We start from the raw sequence: 19792 nt of genomic DNA, 5'->3' as shown, positions 1-19792 counted from the left end.
GTGCATTTATTAATTCTAGAAAATAAATGTTTAAATAACTAGGTATGGATACTGATGTGCAAGAGAGGTGGAAAGGCTGTTTCCTTAAGCCAGCACTATAAGATATTTTATTCTCAGTGAGATGCTGCCATTTCATGGTGGGTTTCTAACACTGTGTATAGTTCCATTCACACAGTGCTTTTACTTCCATCCATTTCTAATCTCTTTATCCAGTACAGAGGATTTGGAGCCTATCCCAGTAAGCAACAGACACAAGGCAGAATACACCCTGGACATAGCGCAGGTCCATCACAGGACAGACAGACACAAACACACACACACCAGGGCCAGTTTTCCCATAAACCAATTAACTTACCAGTATGTTTTGGAGTGCGAGAGGGAGTCATATCACACATATGGAGAAAAACCATGTAACCCAGAGAGAACATGTAAACCCCACACACACAGGAATACATTTTATTATTCATAAACAGTTAACATTGTTAGCAAAATATTTTGAATTATATTTAACCCTATTTTTTCTTTAGTTTTGTATTTAACTTATTATATGATAGTCAGACTTAATGTATATTTGAACAATGAAAATATATTTTTACAAGATGCGGGGGAAAGTGCAACAGCTTATTACAGTGCTAAATTTAATATTATTGATTGCTAATAGTTTATGCTAACACCTAACTTTCTTAATTAGATGTATTTAATTAACAGTGAACTAAGTGTAACATACTATTCAGAAATACAATCGAAAATAGTTTTGTGGTGTTTGTATGGATGAAACATTTCTAAAATGTATAACGTAACAAAATTAAAGACGATTAAAATCTGTAATCTTTCCACTTGTAATGTCATTAGACAGAACAACACATTTCTGGTTTGTTTTAATTAGCTAGTATTAGTTAGTAGTTAGTAGTTTTAATTTAATTAGTATTGCAATTCGCACTGATTCCCTTGCGAAGATATGGACTTAAGAATATCGTGCCTGGTCAAAAAATGGCATTAAGCACTTAAAATTAATATGGTTAATAATAGTAAACTGTAACATGCTGTAACAAGATTGGTTAAACTGCGAAGAAAATGCTTTCAGAGAAAATGTTTCAGGTGTGAAGAACATAGATCTCCAATGCAATTTCAACAAAACCTGTTCCCACACACCCTGCCCCCACTACCATTAGAATATACACAAAGCACTGAAATCTTTCGAGCTAATGATCAGGTGACCCGAGAGAGAGGGAAACACCAAGGGGTGCGGAACCAGGGAACTATTTACATGGAAAACGGGCGATCTCCCCAGACTGTCCGCCCGTTTCACTGTTACCTGGATACCTCTTTATTTAGAACTCACTAACACTGATTTTTAGTTTAGAAGGATTCAAGTAGGGTTTTAGATGAAAGGCAGCGACCTTAATCAAGCCCAAATCATAATTGAACCCATTCAGAGCCTACATTACATTTTAGCGTTTCATTCTGAGCAGAAGACCCTCACACCTGAAGAAGGCTTGCATTTTCTCTCTTCTCTTTTAAGCATGTGTACAATGTGTAATACAATTACAATGTGTAATTACAATGCTGTAATACAATTTGAATCGTATGAGGGTGGGGGGGGAGGGGGAGGTGTCTTTCGCTGGAAATCTCGCCTGGTTCTACTTTACGAGTACAACCCCCTCTCTGCCGGAGTGCTGGCTGTGATGAATTAAACCGGTTTCACAGGTTTCAATCACAGACCATGTGACATGGGAGTCAGGAAACTAACACACGGCGCCACCGGATTTGATAACGCTATAAAAACACTATAAAATAATGTGACTAGGCACAGAACAAGTTTACAGCACAGTACAATAATAAATGCTGACCATGACTTTAGAAGCACAAATTGCCTTACACTCAATTTAAACACAAGCTGTCTTTAGCCCTCTAAGCTGGTTCATACAGAAAGGTAGAGATCCAGGCTCAGAACACACAGCTTCATTAGCGAATACATATGCAGGACAACTAGAGAAGACGTTTTACAGAGGATGGATTTTTAGAAACATCCCATCAGTGACATCACTGAAGTCAACTCCTAGGTACTGTAACTGTCATGTGGATAGTTTCACAAGAATCAGACGAAGGTTTAAGCATCGCTTGTTCTAGATAAAACTGCCAAAAAAAAACAACAACCCATAATGTACTTCTTTGCGGCTCTGTTTGCCCAAATCATATATTCACAACGTGAAATCTAGAAAATAATATTACGTAACCAAAATCCACAATATGGAAACAGAACCTGTGTAATTGTTGATAGATGATGTACTCGTAACATTTTTACAAGACGAACTACAACATTTAAAAAATGACTTGTATGTACTTGATATCTCTAATCAATCCACGGGTCCCAGCACAAAACGAAACTAAAACGCATACCGTTTCGCGCTTCTTATTAGTTGCTCAAAAGTAATTTGACCGTATGAAATGCATAATATAAACCTAGAAACATATACGTGAGCAGTATTTATGCACTGTAGTATCGGTGTTAAGACATACCTCTCAAATACTGTAAATCAAGTTAAAAATATCTCAAGACCGATTCTGGTCATAATGAAACCATGTTTCGTGTATGTTTTCTTTAAAGTACCGAGACCAGCCATATACTGTATGTTTATGTTCCAAAATTAATATCGTTTATGGCCTTCACACGCTTTGCAGTATGCTCCTATTCTTTTTATGCTCAGCTACTAAGATTTCCCTTCAGTGGTAAAATTAGATATGAATATTCAATACTTAAACGGGCACAGTTAAGACATTAAATATACATACTGTATACAGTACAGTTTTCATACGGTAATATGTTTATGTTCCTAAATCAATCTGTTTTATGAGCATGTGAAAGGCATGGTGAATCGATTCTCAAAAATTACTGTACTTTGCATGATTGGAAACAAATGCGTGATTGCGAAATGCTGTGGTGTTACTTTTACAAAGACGGTCAATGAAAAAAAGAATGTTGACCAGGGCAATACTTTGAGTTTACACTTACAGCTTGTCCAAGGTCATTCATTATTAATACTATTAGTAATATCTTCGTTAAAGACTTTGATGGCCACAGTTTAAACATGAGAGGTTGAGCTTTATTAGCTCCACCTTGCTGAAATTCTGGATACTATTATTTTGCTTGTCATATTATAGGAGAATTTACAGTAACTAGCGGTATTTACCAGTAACTCGCGATATTTACCGGTAACTTGCGGTAGACTGCATACAGCGTACCGGAAAATAATGCGGTATCGCCCACGCATTTTGAATGGCTGCATCTGTATGTCCCCCAGCTCTGAGCCCATTGGGCCTGCTGGTGTGACCAGAGCTGCAGCGTCGCCATGCTGGTGGGGGTCAGTTCGGCTTTTCTGTTGGAATGAACAGGGGGGTTACATGATGGTGCTGTCTGTGGTCTGGCTGTCCTGCTGGTCTGGATGAGGGGTGTGTAGTGTGGTGCAGGTACTTGTCCCATCCTGCTCTTGGTCCAGGTTGGAGGGTTGCACCGATTCTGAGTCTTGTTAGCTGGTATGGATGGGTTTGGGGGTGTTGATACCAGAGTGGTCCGGGGGGAGTGCAGGTGTCTCGGGGGCATTCTTGTTTTTCTGTGAGTTCAGGTTGATTTTGTTGGTTTTGCCACGAATCTCCCTCATGCAGGCAAGCGCTCCCGCATTCCTACGAGCTCTCCCCGTACCAAACGTGCATGTGTCAATCAGTCCTCTGCTTAAACCCTCATCTGCCCCCCGGTCATTGCTCACGATTGAGATTCTCTCCCGGAGCTTACGTACTAACTACACCTTTGCCTTACTACGACTTCTCCCCTGGACCTCGACCCCGCTTTTCCGACTACCGCTTTAGCCACTCGATTTTGTACCTTCGCCTGTTTTACGCTTTCTCGGATCCTGACCCCAGCCTGTCTCTTCGTTTACGCCTCTGCCTTCTGAATCCACACCGACGCAACTTCTACGCCTTCCCGGACTCCGACCCCTGCCAGTCCCACGACTACACTTTCGCCTGTCGATTCTGTGCCTACGCCTGTGCTACATGTGGAAGACCGAGTCAAAAGGTCAGGACAGTGACTATGCGTGGGAAAGGTTTTCTGTTCGCACCTAAGACCCCTGTCTTAGGTGCAGACTAAAGCCTGTGATTCCTCACACCCATTCAACCAGAGAAAATTGAAACAGATTGTAGGATGCCAAATGGCACCCCCCTGTCCTGTTTGTTTGACTTCTGACACTGCCCCTTTCCCTGTATGTTCCTTTGATATGTTAAAGTATTGCCTACTTTTAATGTATAAAAAAGGAAAGTATAACTTCAGTCCAGTGAGCATGTCTTGAGTGCTAGGGGAAACCCTTTCTCTGTGATAATCTCCCCTTCAGCTGATTGTATTAAAGATCTGTTGACAATCTCCCAACCTGAGTGAAGACTGAGTTTTCTTCAACATACGCCTTCCCGGACTCGGACCCCTGCCTGTTTACTCCGACTATGCCTGTGTCTCGTGCCAACCCTACCAAGGGCACCACATTGGATCCCTATCCTCAGCAGTCAGCCCCTGCGTGACAGGTTCTGAGTGTCTTGGTTACATCCGTTTGTGTGTATAGATGAAAAAGCTATTGAAGAGCACCCCGACACCCCCCACCCATCTCGGTGGAAGATGCCATGTTCAAAAAATCCTAAAAAGATAATTCAAGTTTCACACAACAAAGCATGACTGTGAAAGGTCAGGAGACCTGCCTAATGGTGGTACTGGCCCCACTAGCACCTCTTCCAGCAGCAACCTTAGTTTTTCCCAGGAGGTCTCCCATCCAGGTACTGACCAGGCTCACACCTGCTTCAGTACTAAAGGCTGCTGATTATGGCCAGCAGCCATATCACCCTGCAACTCACAACTGGCAACCCACTGAAGCTAAGCAGGTGTGAGCCTGGTCAGTACCTGGATGGTAGACCTCCTGGGAAAAACTAAGGTTCCTGCGGGAAGAGGTGCTAGTGGGGCCAGCAGGGGGCGCTCACCCTGCGGTCCATGTGGGTCCTAATGCCCCCAGTATAGTGATGGGGACACTATACTGTAAACAGGCGCCTTCCTTCGAATGAGATGTAAAACTGAGGTCCTGACTCTCGGTGGTCATTACAAATCCCATGGCGTTTCTTGAAAAGAGTAGGGGTGTAACCCTGGCGTCCTGGCCAAATTTCCCCATTGGCCCTTACCAATCATGGCCTCCTAATAATCCCCCTCTTTGAATTGGTTACATTTCTCTTCTCTCCTCCTCACTGATAGTGGTGAGTGTTCTGGTGCACTATGGCTGCCGTCGCATCATCCAGGTGGATGCTGCACATTGGTGGTGGTGGAGGGGAGTCCCCATTACCTGTAAAGCGCTTTGAGTGGAGTGTTCAGAAAAGTGCTATATAAGTGTAAGCAATTATTATTATTATTATTATTAATGAGCACAACACTTGATTACAGTAAAAAAATCATTATAAAATAAAGAAATGTTCCACAACTCAAAGCAAGGTTGTATAAGGTTAGGGGGTCTGACTGGTGTGTAAAACATATGGTTTCAGCAGTGTGGCTGTTGTATTTGAATTGCTATTGTAGCGGCAATGCTTGTTAATAAGACAGAATTAAGCGTTGGTATGCTGTCCTAAAGGAGGCCCCATCTCACCCTCCATCTCTGTGGTGCAGCCACAGAGAAAGTATTCATGCAGGCTGATTTAAGATGTTTTCTTTTGATAAGGAACAAGCTCCCAGACGGGGATGCACTTAGCTAAGCCTGGCTATCATGATCAATGGTCATCCATTGGCGCCTATCAGTGTAGGGAGTGCCGAATGGACATCTGGACTGCATTCCTAAGTGTCAAATGTAAGTGAATTATATCTCATCTTGACCAACCAATCAGGGACTGGCAGGGCGTGGTAATACCATGTGGGTCTCCAATGCCCGCCAAACTCTCAACCAATCAGCACACATCTGGGTCTTGGTCAAAAAGGGAGCGCAAGCTCAGATCGGGGCTCTCCTTGGCCATTTTCATGCATCCTCAGAGACAATCACGTGACAACTGGTGTTGTCTGCAAAAGGACTTGGACTTTGTTCTAAGCGCGAGGCCGAGGATCCCGTACGTACTCAGAATTCTACCGACGTGAATGCTCCGCTTGATCAACGGCAGCCTACAGTTGGACCCTCGTCGACAACCTGAATAGCTTATTCAGAAGCAGCGCTGGACCAGGAACAAACCAGCTTCTTCCCGGGCAAAAGAGTGACTTGTGAGGACTCGCGGTCACACTCTGTGCATAGAGACTTTCTACTAGCCAGCCGGACTCCTGGTAGATCCCCTCGGAGCAACGACTGCCCTGCGTGCCACAGTCAGATTCCTCCGCCCGTCCTACTCCGAGCTGCACCTTGACTGGTTGGCCAGTAGCCAGAGAACGCCGACACAACGCCCATTGGACAACTGCTGCAACAGAGGCTGCAACAGAGCCTGTCAGCTGGTTTGGTGTTCGTGCCGGGAGATTCCAAATCCATACACAGTGGATAAGTAAACCCCATGTTCTACATTGCATCTCGAGAATTCAATTGTACCTCCACACAAGTTGTTATCAATATAATTCATGAGTAATGTATTTACTTCCGAGTTTAGAGTAACAGTGGGTAATAACACTGGTTAGCGATTTGGTAACCGAACGATATATATTGACATATATTCTCTGTGGACACAACGTTCACAACGCGAGAAATACTGTTCAATACGGCTTCGTGCGAATAACCCGTATATGACCATAGGAAGCAGAACAGCGCAGTCTCCAATTACCCAGACTGTAAGCACAGAAATAAAGCTTTGTTTGATTTCTGAAACCCTTCCTTTACGCCCTGTTTTCATTCAGGTAAGGGTCAACTATATTGACAATACTACTGACAGCAGGAAGATTAAAATATTCTTTACTCAGCAGCTTATTAAAAACAGCTCCCATGATGTTCAAACCGATTAGTGTAGTGCGTGTGTATATGTATTTCACAAACAAGGAAAACACCAAAAACATACATACATATCTATCTATCTCTTCTACTCCTGTTTCCTTTAAAACAAAAAACCACGCCACGCCAATCTGTGCACGATCAAGGCGTAGCTAATCTCAGGACCCCGGGCGCAATTAAGGCCCACACCAATCCTGGATTATACGTGCATTTAATGTACCACTCAGCTCCAGAACCCCTGGCGCAATTAAGGCCCACACCGATCCTGAGCCACAGAACTCTGGGCGCAATTAAGGCCCAAACCAGTTCTGACCTTCAGAACTCCGGGCGCAATTAAGGCCAACACCAGCCCTGAACTACGTGCATTTAATGCACCACTTGCTCTAGAACCCCGGGCGCAATTAAGGCCCACACCGATCCTGAGCCTCAGAACTCCGGGCGCAATTAAGGCCCACACCAGTCCTGAATTACGTGCATTTAATGCACCACTCAGCTCCAGAACCCCGGGCGCAATTAAGGCCCACACCGATCATGAGCCACAGAACTCTGGGCGCAATTAAGGCCCAAACCAGTTCTGACCTTCAGAACTCCGGGCGCAATTAAGGCCCACACCAGTCCTGAACTTCACGGTAAGGGTCCAAAACCCATTCAAAAACTCCACGCGCAATTAAGGCATACACCAGCTTCGAACGCCTGTACACAATACCGCGGAACCCTTGCCAGACCAAATTCTGGGCTTACAGCAAACAACCCATTACATACACCGGTGTCTTCCCCCGGGCCAGAGAAATTCAGAAACTCACGTTTACTCCGTCATCTCGGGCGATTCTCGCAGGGAGCAGAGACTTCCCTTTTTTTTTTAAAAAGAGGAGTCCTTACCTCTTAGTAATGTGAGCGCTGACCGTCTCTCCTGCCGATGGGAAGTTCTGCGCCTTCTGGAGCATCCGCCGACTACGCCAAATTTGTTGTAACAGAAGAAATAAGGTTCTTGATCCCGAGATGAAGTAAAACAGATGAGTTTATTGCATGCAAGAAACAATAAAGCTGAAGTCTTGTTTCCCGCAAGAAACAACAAAACCGAAGTATTGTTCGCCGTACTGTTACAAACTTTTGGGTTATATAGTGTTTTCTTCTCCGTTTCTGACGTCACTCGGTCTGATGGTTAAGAGGGAGGTTCATGGTATTTGGCCAGTTTACGATGTTCTGGACAAATGGTCAGTTTAAGATTACACCCAGGGGGGTTCCTAGCTTGCATCTGCAATCCTTATCAGTTAACCCCCTTTCCTGCCATAAACCCCAGCTTGTGACTTGGAAGTCTAAACCCCCTACAGAAAGGATTAAATTCAAACCCCCGTCTTCACATCTTTCTTCAACAGCTATCTGTTCCAAGACCAGGCTTTCTAACCACCTTCTATTCCTTTACAGATGTCGTCATCATAATATCAAGGATTTCGCCTTAAATTTAATACCTTTTCTTTTGACTCTGATACCACCCAGAGTAACACTCAGAGACTTCTAAAACAATTTTCTAGGAAACTAATGCTCTCTACCATTTTCTCCCTCAAAAAACAGATTATCCTTTCCGACAACAACATCAAAGAGGCTAAGGAATTTCTACGGCTGACAGCTCCACATCATCTTCCCTTCATAACTAACCTCATTAGATCTCTCAACTCTAAAATCTACCAGTTTCTCACTACAGAGAAGGACAAAAAACTCAGTCATCTTCTACAGAAGAAAACCATCAACACCCCGAACATCCTCACCAACCCTAACCTTGTTGTCACCATACCTTCTGACCTTTCCCTTTCACAGGATAAGCGATCCCTCCTCAGCAAAGGGCTCAGTTTTGTACCAGTTCCCCCAGACCAATGTCGACCTTAACCACTTTTACCGCAGGATCCGTCTCAGAGCACATTTTGCCGACAATTCCTCTTCACAGGCAGCTGATAACAACCCGGTTATTGATGTCATTAACAACATTAATCCCAAACAGAGCTGTTGGACTCCCTCCTCTGGCCGTTTTCCACCAGTTGATTATTTCATCAACCAATGCACTAATCAAGCTCCCAAGGCACTCCCTATACCCAGTAAACATAGGTCTAACCTCACCCAAGGAGAAAATCAGGCGCTCCAGTCTCTCCGCAACAGGGATGATATCGTCATCAAACCAGCGGACAAAGGAGGTGCTGTTGTGGTGTGGCGTAAGGATCTATATGTCTTTGAAGCCTCTAGACAACTAACTGACACTTCTGCCTACCTCCCTCTCCAACAGGACCCTACCACTGACTACCAAAAGGAAGTGGTATCCACCATTTCCCTTCTTATCAGCAGTAACGAGCTCCCCCAGGAGGCGAACCGGCTCATCATGGAACATCCACAGGTATCTCAATTTTACCTCCTCCCCAAAATCCACAAACCGGACACCCCTGGACGCCCAATCGTATCAGCATGTAACTGTCCAACTATTTACATCTCAGCCTTTCTCGACAGCCTCATGAGACCGCTGGTTGAAGATCTTCCCTCATACATCAAAGACACCAACCACGCGCTCCAACTTTTCAATGATTTCCAATTTCAGGATACCGAATGCCACATTTTTACCATGGACATCACATCTCTGTACACCGTCATTCCCCATAATGACGGCCTTACAGCCCTCAAGCACACGCTGGACAAACGCACAGTGCTTGATCCACCCACCCACACCCTGGTACGCCTTGCAGAATTGGTCCTCACACTGAACGCATTCTCTTTCAATAATCTTTTTTACCAACAGGTCAGTGGAGTTGCCATGGGCACCAGAATGGGACCCAGCTATGCCAACATTTTTGTCGGCTGGGTAGAAGAATGCTTCTTCGCTTCCTGCACTGGCTATGTCCCTGACCTCTACAAACGATATATTGATGACTGCGTCGGTGCCGCCACATGCTCCAACGAACAGCTTGAATTCTTCCTGCACCATTTTACCAACTTCCACCCGTCCCTCAAATATACGGTTAACATATCTTCCACCACTCTTCCGTTTCTAGACATCCACTTGTCTATCAACTACCCCCGACTGTCCACTTCAGTTTATTACAAACCCACGGATTCACACAGCTACCTCCTGTACAGCTCATTTCACCCCAACCACACTAAAAACTCTCTTCCTTTTTCACAGTTCCTTAGGTTACGACGATTATGCAGCGACGACATCGAACCAAGCCCTCGAAATGTACTCATTTTTCATCAACAGATGATACCCCAGCAGTGTGATTGACAGGGCCCTTCCCCGAGCCAAAAACACCCCCCGGACCATCAACCCGATCAGGAACTCCCGCCGTAACAACCGCATTCCTTTGGTGCTTCCTTACCACCCTAACACACTTCCTAACCCCAGGACCATTAACCAGAACTTTTCCATCCTACAGGATGATCCCTCCATTGGGGCCCTCTTTTCTGATCGCCCTATCATCTCATATCGCCGACCACCTAATCTGCGTAACCTCCTTGTTCACAGCTCCCTTGACCGCCCTCAACAACCATCCACACCAGGCACTTTCCCTTGCAACAGAGCTCGCTGTATCACCTGCAAGTACACAGCTACCACCACACTCATTCAAGGCCCCTCAGGACAATTCCGGATCACCCAGACAGCATCTTGTACCTCCAGCAACCTTTTTTACTGTATCTCTTGCAGTAAATGCCCAGCCATCTACATTGGAGAAACAGGAAGGAGACTCGGAGACCGCCTCAGAGAACACGTCAGGGCTGTGAAGATTAAAGATCTCTCCAAGACCATTGTTTCTCATTTCACCTCTGACGGCCACGACCAGTCTAATCTCTCCGTCTGTGTTCTCAAAGATGGTTTTCTGAAGTCATACATCAGAAAGACCACCGAAACTAAAATTATTCTGCAGCTAGGATCACACATTCTCCCTTCCCTTAACGACAGATCTTTTAAATTTTCTCCATTCATTGGAAGTTTCATTTCACACCTCTCTGCACCCATTCTGACTTCACACCTCTTGATTGGCCTCTCTTTCTGTCCCCTGCTCCCGCCTCTCACTCCTCCTCCCTCCCAACCTTTGTTCTCCCGCTACTTTACCTTTGCCTACTGCCCTGTCTCTCTCACACCTGAAGAAGGCTCCACGGCCGAAACGTTGTGTTCTCTTTCTTCTTTTTTTCAGCATGGAATAAACCTATTACTTGTTCCTTTGCAGCCTACGCATGCTGACGCAGCTACCCACCTGAAGTACTATATTCTCTGTTGTGTATCTCTTTGTGTTTGCATCTCTTCGAGATTATATACCTTGTATATTGATAACCCTCACAGTAAGGTCTGCCGCTCGTATCCAGGCAGACTAGTATATCTTTGGTGCACAATTTATATTAATAAATGTATCTCGTGTATTGAACCCGTGTGTGTGCGTTGTTAGTTGTTCTGACGATTTATTTTCTAAAAGCTACAACGAACAACCTTGTGATTACTGTTACAATTAATAATTGTCTCAGTAAACCCATCAAACCACTACACTATTGAGCCATGAAGAAGACCCACCTGTCCCAGTGTATTACCTGTAGTGTTACTTTCAGAAAATCATAAAAAAATAAAGAAAGAGGCCACAGCCACAGCAAGGTTGTATGAGGTTAGGGGCCCTGTCTGGTGTGTAAAACATATGGTTTCAGCAGTGTGGCTGTTGTATTTGAATTACTATTGAGCCATGAAAAAGACCCAACTGGAAAAATCCCAGTGTATACCTGTAGTGTTATCTTCAGAAAATCATAAAAAATAAAGGTTCCACAACCCAACACAAAGCTGGGAAAAGTCAGAAGACCTGCTTAGTGTGCAAAACACTTACTTGCAGCATTGTGGGTGCTGTGATTTAAATGCTATTGGTTTGTAAACAGAATACCCCTATCCCAGTGCATTGTGCCATATTAAATAAAAGCACGAGAAAAAGAGATTCAGAACGCAAAGCTGTGTCAGTGTTCTGTGTAAAAAATCAGTTTGAACATCATGGGAGCTGTTTTTAATAAGCTGCTGAGTAAAGAATATTTTAATCTTCCTGCTGTCAGTAGTATTGTCAATATAGTTGACCCTTACCTGAATGAAAACAGGGCGTAAAGGAAGGGTTTCAGAAATCAAACAAAGCTTTATTTCTGTGCTTACAGTCTGGGTGTCACGACAACCAGGCAGTCAAGAACAAAGCGTAAGCGAGCTAATCAGACCCAGCAGCGGGTGATTATTAACAAACGCCGCCGCACGAGTTAAACCACCTGCGCACACTCATTGCGGTGCGCACTGCTATTTAAACCATCTTCACCTGCTTCCCACTGCTCGGTATTGAGTCTACTCCTTGAGAGCTCTACCTGGCGTTTTTCCCCGTACCTCGTTTATTCTGGTTTTTGGATTCCCCTTCTGCCTTTTCGACTTTGCACCTCGCCTCTCGACTCGGACTGTCTGCTACCGGTGAACTTCCTGGATTACGACTTGCCTTTCGCCTTTTGACTACGACCTTGCCTCTCGTTCTGGTTTGTTCGCCTGCCTCATCTATCACCCGTGCCTGCGTCTGCACAGGATCCGTGTATCTTCTCACCAGGGATTCCTAACAGAATACCGAGCCAAAAGATGGATCCCGCGGACGCACAAGCTTTTGGCTCACTTTTTAATCGCCATTCCCAAGCTCTCACCCAGCTTCAATCTTCGCTTCACATTCTCTCCAATCACGTCGCTAGCCTTCCGCCCTCCCCTGTCCCTTCGCCTCCAGCACAGACCACTGCTCCACATCCCTGTGCCTTCTTTTCGAGGAAACTCTCCCCTGCTGAGGTTAATTATGATGTTGGTAATCGTGAACTCTTGGCTATCAAGCTGGCCCTGGAGGAATGGAGACACTGGTTGGAGGGGGCTCATCACCCCTTTGTCATTATCACAGACCATAAGAACCTGGCCTACATTCAGTCGGCCAAACGCCTCAATTCCCGTCAGGCCCGTTGGTCTCTTTTCTTTTCTCGATTTAATTTTGTGATCACCTATACACCTGGCTCGAAGAATGGGAGGGCTGATGCTCTCTCTCGGCTCCATGATCCCCAGGATCTGGACTACACACCGGAACCAATCATTTCACCTAACAGAATCCTCGGGGCGATCCACTGCTCTATTGAAGATCAGATCAGACGTGCCCTCAAGGGAGCTATAGTTCCTGTGTGCTTCCCCCCGGATAAGCTTTTTGTACCGGACAACTTGCGTTCTGCTGTCCTGCAATGGGGGCATGACTCTCGGTTTGCAGGCCATCCCGGGTGCAGACGCACTCTGGACCTACTCACCAGAGATTTCTGGTGGCCTTCCATGCGATCAGATGTTGCAGAGTACGTCCGAGCTTGCCCGGTCTGTGCCAGGATCAAGACTCCGCGTGCCAAGAAGACCGGTCTCCTTCACCCTCTTCCGATCCCACACCGCCCTTGGTCCCACATAGCTGTGGACTTCATTACGGACCTTCCTAGCAGTCAAGGTCATACGGTAATCTTGGTGATATCTGATCGTTTTTCCAAGGCAGCCCATTTCGTCCCCCTCCCAGCATTGCCCACAGCCCAGGAAATGGCATCACTGTTTGTGCAACAGGTCGTTCGGATACATGGGTTGCCCAACGATGTGGTCTCAGACAGGGGACCTCAATTTGTCTCGGCCTTTTGGAAAGCGTTCTGCCAAGCTTTAGGGACCCATGTATCTCTGACTTCGGGTTATCATCCTGAGGCCAATGGTCAGGTGGAACGGACCAACCAAAGCCTCCTTACTTTTTTGAGAGCCTTCACCTCCAACTCGCAGGATGACTGGTCATCGCTACTTCCCTGGGCAGAATATGCCCATAATTCTCTTACCTCCTCCTCCACAGGTCTCTCTCCCTTCCTCTGCTCACTAGGTTATCAACCCACTCTCATTCCTGCCAACCCTCCGGACACGGCGGTGCCGTCGGTGCGTCAATATATTTCCAAGCTGCGCAGGACCTGGAGAATGGCGAGGACAGCTCTCACCAAGTCATCCCAGCGCCAGGCCAAATTCGCAAACCGACACCGCAGACCAGCCCCCCGTTTTCGCAGAGGCCAGTTTGTTTGGCTTTCAACAAGGAACCTACCTCTACACCTGCCTTCCAAGAAGCTCGGGCCTAGGTATATCGGCCCCTTCAGGATACTCTCCCGGATCACCCCAGTTACCTTCCGTCTTGCACTTCCCCCCACCCTTAAAATCCACCCGTCTTTCCACGTCTCCCTCCTGAAACGCTTCTACCGCTCACCTCTGGCGGCTCCCCAACGTCGCCCGCCACCCCCGCGTCGCATTCGGGGGCACCAGGCATATACAGTCCACAAGATCCTCGACTCTAGATGGAACCGCGGTACCCTTCAGTATCTGGTTGACTGGGAGGGTTATGGCCCTGAAGAAAGATCCTGGGTTCCGGAGAGGGATATTTTGGACCCTGCGCTAATCGGAGACTTCCACAGGGACTATCCCGATCGGCTGTCTCGGGCGTCGGGAGCCGCCCGTGAAGGGGGGGGTACTGTCACGACAACCAGGCAGTCAAGAACAAAGCGTAAGCGAGCTAATCAGACCCAGCAGCGGGTGATTATTAACAAACGCCGCCGCACGAGTTAAACCACCTGCGCACACTCATTGCGGTGCGCACTGCTATTTAAACCATCTTCACCTGCTTCCCACTGCTCGGTATTGAGTCTACTCCTTGAGAGCTCTACCTGGCGTTTTTCCCCGTACCTCGTTTATTCTGGTTTTTGGATTCCCCTTCTGCCTTTTCGACTTTGCACCTCGCCTCTCGACTCGGACTGTCTGCTACCGGTGAACTTCCTGGATTACGACTTGCCTTTCGCCTTTTGACTACGACCTTGCCTCTCGTTCTGGTTTGTTCGCCTGCCTCATCTATCACCCGTGCCTGCGTCTGCACAGGATCCGTGTATCTTCTCACCAGGGATTCCTAACACTGGGTAATTGGAAACTGCGCTGTTCTGCTTCCTATGGTCATATACGGGTTATTCGCACGAAGCCGTATTGAACAGTATTTCTCGCGTTGTGAACGTCTGTACACAGCGGTCCTCCGGATTCCAGTAAGTGCGTAATTACGCATCGATGAAAAACCGGAGGTTTAAAAAAAGATAATTAGCCCACTGATAGTTTGATCTAGAGGCTGTGGAAATATCCACAAGTCTTGGTCTTTAAAATGCATTTGGTTTGACGGCGTTCTGTGCTTCCACTGTGAAGATCTGGACAAAAGAATATTCGTGCTCGGTCAAAAAAATGTCATAAAAACGAAAAAGTAAAGGCTGAGAAAGCATTCACAATGTATTTTATACACAAAGGAAGTATTCTCGCAACTCTAAGAGGTTTCGTGGTTTAATTTTTTTTAATTGTTGAATCATATTTAAATGTTTAACAACTGAAGAGCATCTCCCTGTAGACCAGAATGGCCGAGTGGTTAAGGCGTTGGACTTAAAATCTAATGAACAAATGTCCACGTGGGTTCAATCCCCACTTCTAGTAGTGTTGTAATAAGCTTTAAGTGATAGAACACTTTGATGATTTACACTCTATTTAAATATGAATTTACTAAATTTCAGTTCAGTTCTCTTCACTCCCACTCCCTGGCATAACTGAGCTCTCACTATCGCATACTGAAGGCTTTACATGCATTAGCTGTGATACAGCTCCCAATAAAGACAGAATCAAACAGTTTGTTCTATCTCTCATGGTGATCCTCTTCTTGATCCAAATGAAATGGATCATTTAATATGATTTCTCGAGAAAAAAAAAAGGAGTGAATTTCCGCCTGTAATGATTGATGCCCCATCAAACATTTTGTAACATCCCCGGACGATTATACAGTAGAATCCTGGTTTGTGGCTTAAATTCAAGGTAAACAAGACTAAGGAAACGAGTTGGAAACTTGATGTCGAACTGGAATTTAAGTACCCGGAATATTTTACTACAAATCTGTTTATACCAGCGGTGAATTGTACATTTTTATTAAGTACAATCTACTGTATTTTTTTAAAAAATGGCATACTGTGCACGATATGTTGCAGAAACACGACCTGATATTTTCATAATTATTATTTTAATCATTTGACAAGTATGAGGTCCCGGATCCAAATCTTCAGTTCTGATTTTTTTTAAAGTGATATTTTCTCTTCCTCTCGTGGAAATCACAAGATGTGAGCAAATGTTTTTTGTTCTTTTTTTTTCACGTTGCGATCCAAAGAGCCTCAGACGCACAGTCTGACAGTAACCAAACCAGAATGGATTCTGCTGGGAGCCGGACTGAGCTCATTCTCACTCCCTGTGCTGAAAACAGAATTATCTCCTCCCCAAACATCGTCTACAGCTGCTAGATATTGCTCTGCGTCCTACTGCTCCAGCAATTCCTTTGACCAAAGACAGATCACTTGTGCGCTTTTAAACTTCTTGCCACTACAGGCTCTTTGATGACTCATGCTGACTGTCCTGTGAATCCAAAAGAAAATGTTAAAGCTGATACACTTTCGATTGTAATTTGCATCTAACTACAACGTCCCTGGAAAAGAGATTTTATCTGTTGCGTGCAATCGCTATCTTTTACTTTACGTATGGTAGTGGAAATAGTTTTAAAAATGTTTTCTAAAGAAGATTGTATTGCCAGGACCTGCCTTTAGCACTCAGTAGCGATTACGCTGTTGATATAGATGGAGAAGAAATGTAAGATGAATTGATGATCTAAGCTAAAATATCCCTAACACGCCTCCTGTGTTTGTATTCATAGCAAGTAAAATTTTTTTTCAAACCCGAACATTGCTTTTGCATTAAGTATTATTTAACCATTAGCGGTTTTGGTAGCTTCTGAAGAGCGCACTTTTCCAAACTGAAGCCTATAAGAACATTATTCAAGATGCACCATGGCCCAGAACGTGCATCGGGACAAGGATTAACATCAATTGAAAGTACTCCCAAATAAAAGACTTGACAGAAAAATTGAAAGAGTAGGCAAGTATTAAAAAAACACCATAACTTCTTGGCTTCCAATTTCTTTCCAGGTTCAGGCTTTGTAAAATGACATGATTAGTGGAGTCATGCCGCGGTTGTGAGTTCAAGCCTCACCTGGAGCAGCCTGGTTTTCTGTCTTGACAGGTAAACAGTGTTTTGTGTTATTTGCTAAATGGAGAGAGGATTCTATGTTAATTGTGCTCCTCCTGGGAGAGGTCAAGATGAGAAGTTCACGAGGCTGGTGGTAAATATCCTGTCCAGGAATATTGGGGCAGTAGGGGGTCAGATCTATAGATGTAGTAAACACATCAGTGGAAACGGTGTGTCTGCTCTCTGTGAGAGAGCCGGGCGGAAAGAATAATCTGTGGTCGGGGAAGAAGAGACCCTCGTTGGAAGAGCGGCGCTCCACACAGGAGAGAATGAAAAAAAATATTTTTCAGGGACGCTGATTGTTCTCTTTGGGGGAATTAAAAGCACTTGAGGTGAGTGACCTCGAGGCGCAATGGTAGCGCGTCTGACTCCAGATCAGAAGGTTGCGTGTTCAAATCACGTCGAGGTCAGCTGATGAGTTTACAGGTGCTGCTGGTGCTGAACCCGGAAATTACACCATGCAGTCTGGTTTTATCTGTACACCACATAGGTAATCGAATAAAGTAACAGCGCAGTACAGAACACCCAGTCAGGAGCTTATTCAGCGAATCATCATGAACATGACAAGAGAAAAGGCACACTGCACATCCGTGAAACATCACGTCTGGCTTTAGAGACAGTGACATCAGAGAATGGAAGTTTCAGAATGCTTTTTTTGTTACGGGTTCAAGCAAACCTGAAAGTTAGGGAGTGTTTGGTCACTTTTGTATGAAAAAGTGTCTGAAGCCTGTAATTATAATTTGTCCTTTTTTAATTGTGGTTGAAATCCACTCCCATGTACCAAGACCTACAGTATATTCATGTTTGCTTAAATGACTAATGCTATTGGACATTAGCTGGTGTTTTTTGTAACAATTTGCTATTTCATGCAGGAAAGAAAGGAAACCAGACCCAACGTTTGCTTTCAGGTGCGGTCTATTTACAGAACAGACATCTATTTCTGAGGAGCCTGATTTAAATCACACAACCCCGGTAGAAGTCGAATCGACAATCTAATAAACCGAAATCAGATGCGTTATCCATTAAACCACTAGTCCGTCACGTAAATTAATTGCACCATGGTGAGTTCAGCGCCACTACTAGTAATACCCCACCCCCATCTTAAATTTCTACGTGAGAAACGTGTTTTCCAAATTTTTATCAGTTTTTAAAAATCATCACTTTTATGCAGACAAAGCCTTTATGTGTCGCTCTGAATTTCTAATTGATTTATAATTAAAAGAAAATAGCGTTTTGTTCCACAACGGCGTGAAATTATCATGTCTTTCACTCTACGTCTCTCTAGTAGTAAAGCAGACCTTGCTAGGTGAGCATTTGCTCCGGTAAATTAGGTCACTTTTCATGTTAACTCACTTCTTCTAAACACAACATTTCCTGGTGCACGTTTTCTCCATGAAAAAAGACATTTTCCCTTACATGATTACTCGTTTTTTTTTTCATCAAAGAGTACAGAAAGAAGAAAGAAAGAAAGGAAAAGTGTCGTAAATGAACTCTGTCGCCCGTGGGAGATGTCAAGCGCATTGGACATGAAAAGTGCCCGATAAAAGCCATTTCTGTACATTTCTCTTAGTGTCGGGGCCCGAATGTAAAGGAGGCAACATGCTCAGCCAGCCGACTCAGCTTACTGAACGCAGGTGTCTCCGAGCGGTGTGTCCAAGGGGCAGTAAAAGAGGAGAATTCTGCCGGCGCCGTGGCTTAGTTGGTTAAAGCACCTGTCTAGTTAACGGGAAATCCTGGCTCCAAATCCCAGCAATCCATCGCCTGTGTTGCACTAGACACCCTGTAGATAATCAAAAGCATATTGAGCTCCTTGGTAATGAAATTGGCGGATAAAAGCCATTTCACATCCTTTCTCAACTTGCTCAGTGAGCAGGCTCACCGCACACCGAACGAAGATATAACAGAGCAGTGTGTCCAACTGGCTAAAAAAGGGCAGTGCTTTGCTGGCGCTGTGGCTTAGTTGGTTAAAACGCCTGTCTCGTAAAACAGAGATCCTGGGTTCAAATCCCAGCAGTGCCTTACTTCCTGTCTTCTCGCACCGTTTATTGTTGCAGACAATATGCTTCTGCATTATGTTTAAATGAAGTTTTCATTTCGCTTTTGGCACAACTTGTTTTTCAAGAAATCCACACATTGCGAAAGATAAAATGCTCATCTTTCTTATCAGTGCAAAAGAATTACTGCCAGCTGGCAAGAAAATGACAACGATATTTTTTTTTTACTTTAGCCAAAAATCTGTGAATGTAGAAAAAATACAAAAAATGTCAGTTTCTACGGCACACTCAGTCAGGGTGTCCTTCAGTTAAACACAACGTTGGTAGATCAAACGCACCCAGAGACACACTTTGAATTTAATCCGATCTAAACATTACCTTCTCTAAATGTGATTGAGTTTCTTTCCACGTCCTTAGCCATCTTGATGTTTGCAGAGATTTTCAACTTTTGACACCAGTCAAACTACAAGTAAATAGTGGAGTACCTTAGTCAATATCACCGGGAATGTGAATATAAATGTAAACATCAATATTTCTGCTGTCTCCTGAGAAACACAAGTATAGAGTCAAAACACAATAAATAATGCTAAAAAGTTATTCAGTTAACACCCAGATGTGACAAAACACATTTAATACTTACATCCCCTTTAAATATGTATTTCCTTAATATC

The 19792-nt window shown here is 44.6% G+C and overlaps 3 non-coding genes across 3 annotated transcripts; all 3 read left to right on the top strand.

Annotated features, from left to right (window-relative positions):
- Positions 1–15418: 15418 nt before the first annotated feature.
- trnal-uaa (transfer RNA leucine (anticodon UAA)) lies at positions 15419–15501 on the top strand. Its single transcript has one exon. It is a non-coding gene; the product is annotated as a tRNA-Leu (tRNA).
- Positions 15502–17465: 1964 nt separating this feature from the next.
- trnaw-cca (transfer RNA tryptophan (anticodon CCA)) lies at positions 17466–17537 on the top strand. The gene has a single exon. It is a non-coding gene; the product is annotated as a tRNA-Trp (tRNA).
- Positions 17538–19072: 1535 nt separating this feature from the next.
- On the top strand, positions 19073–19146 carry trnat-cgu (transfer RNA threonine (anticodon CGU)). The gene has a single exon. It is a non-coding gene; the product is annotated as a tRNA-Thr (tRNA).
- The last annotated feature ends 646 nt before the right edge of the window (positions 19147–19792 follow it).

This window comes from Lepisosteus platostomus, chromosome 5 (assembly GCF_059453375.1).
Source record: "Lepisosteus platostomus isolate fLepPlt1 chromosome 5, fLepPlt1.hap1, whole genome shotgun sequence".
NCBI lineage: Eukaryota > Metazoa > Chordata > Actinopteri > Semionotiformes > Lepisosteidae > Lepisosteus > Lepisosteus platostomus.
This window is presented reverse-complemented; position numbering and strand designations above follow the sequence as displayed.